This window comes from Dipodomys spectabilis, unplaced genomic scaffold, assembly GCF_019054845.1.
Source record: "Dipodomys spectabilis isolate Male_0828 unplaced genomic scaffold, ASM1905484v1 ptg000272l, whole genome shotgun sequence".
Classification (NCBI taxonomy): domain Eukaryota; kingdom Metazoa; phylum Chordata; class Mammalia; order Rodentia; family Heteromyidae; genus Dipodomys; species Dipodomys spectabilis.
The window spans coordinates 1177356-1179046 of record NW_024870949.1 but is presented as its reverse complement, the minus strand read 5'-3'; the positions used below and the strand labels follow the sequence as shown (position 1 = coordinate 1179046).

The 1691-nt window shown below is 36.7% G+C and overlaps 1 non-coding gene across 1 annotated transcript; it reads left to right on the top strand.

Annotated features, from left to right (window-relative positions):
• The first annotated feature begins 369 nt into the window (after positions 1-369).
• Positions 370-475, top strand: LOC122126044. The gene has a single exon (XR_006150852.1). It is a non-coding gene; the product is annotated as a U6 spliceosomal RNA (small nuclear RNA).
• The last annotated feature ends 1216 nt before the right edge of the window (positions 476-1691 follow it).

Here is a 1691-nt window from a genome sequence, read left to right as displayed (position 1 = left end):
AAAATTATATACTTTATCGAAAAATTTTATGACCTGCAAACAGTCTTGATTTTTGCCATATATAAGCAAATCCCAAAATGAAACATATTTAAAACATTAAAACTTTTAACAAACCTTAACATTTGCTGCAATGATCATTATGACAGGTGCCTTGTGTAGAATAATTGAATTCTTCTTCCTACACATCTCATGAACAACAAATATCTGGAATTATTTTGTTTTTGGCATGTCAATCTTGACTTTATTCTTAAATGTGAGCTTATGTAAGAAATACATGGTTCTAAAATTTCACAATTGTTTTTAACTTATTTGTGTTGAATTGTCTAGTTTAAGAAAATCAATTACACTTTACATATAAAAAAATGTTCTGTGCTCAATTTGGCTGCACATACACTAAAATTGGAACATACAGAGAAGATTAGCATGGTCCCTGCACAAGGATGACATACAACTTAGTGAATCGTTCCATATTTTTAAAACAACAGTTGCTGGAAGGGATGTGGCCAGAAGGGAAGCCTATTGCATTCTTGGTGTGAGTGTACACTTGTTCATCCACTTTGGAAAGCATTTTGGAGGTTCCTCAAAAGACTCCACATAGAGCTCCCCTATTACACAGCAATCCCACTTTTGGGCATTCATTCAAATGATCACAAACAAGTCCATACTAAAACAACCACCACAGCAATGCTTATTGTAGCATTATTTGCCATAGCTAAGATATGGAACCAACCCCGATGCCCCTCAGTAGAAGAATGGGTCAAGAAAACATTCTGTGTGTGTGTGTGTGTGTGTGTGTGTGTGTGTGTGTGTGTGTGTGTGAATGTACACTTACACAACCACTTTGGAAAGCAGTCTGGAGAGTCCTCAGAAAGCTAAATATTGACGCTCCTTATGGCCCACTCATACCACTTCTAGGTATCTATCCTGAACAACAGGTACCAATATTCAAGGACACATGCACCTCCATGTTTATCGCAGCACTGTTCACAGTAGCTAGGATATGAAAACAACCCATATATCCCACCAGAGATGAATGGATCCAAAAACTGTGGTAACTATACACAACGGAATATTTTCCAGTCATTAGAAAGGACAAAATAATGGCATTAGCAGGGAAATCAATCAACCTACAAGAAATCATGTTGAGTGAGGTAAGCCAAAAGCAAAGAGACAAACAGCACATGGTCTCCGTGATAAGTGGATTTTAAATCCAAAATGTAAGGTAATATGACAAAATTAACAACACTTAAGAAACCAAGGACTTCCACTCATCTGATTGAATCACTACTAAATAACCCCATTCTGCTGATCAAATGTGCACACTGAAGTGAAACCAGGAAGATGACACAGAACTAGAGGGAATCAGGGAAAAACATACAACAGCTGGATCCATCAGCTGCAATGGACATTGACCAAAATGAAATAAGCAACTCAATGTCACTGAAGGGAAGGAGGGAACAAGTGGGAAAGAGGGAACAGCTGATGCTCTGCAAAACAAAAGAAATGTACATATTTCAAAACAAAAGAAGTATACATATGGAAGAAATAACTCTATTTCAAAGCTCAGAGAACTCATAAATGTTGTAGAACATGATAGACAATTTGCTCCATCAAAGTTAGAATGTGTTTGTGACTTTAACTAAGCATCACTATGCCACAATATTGTGAAATTTGGGAAATTATGTAACCAC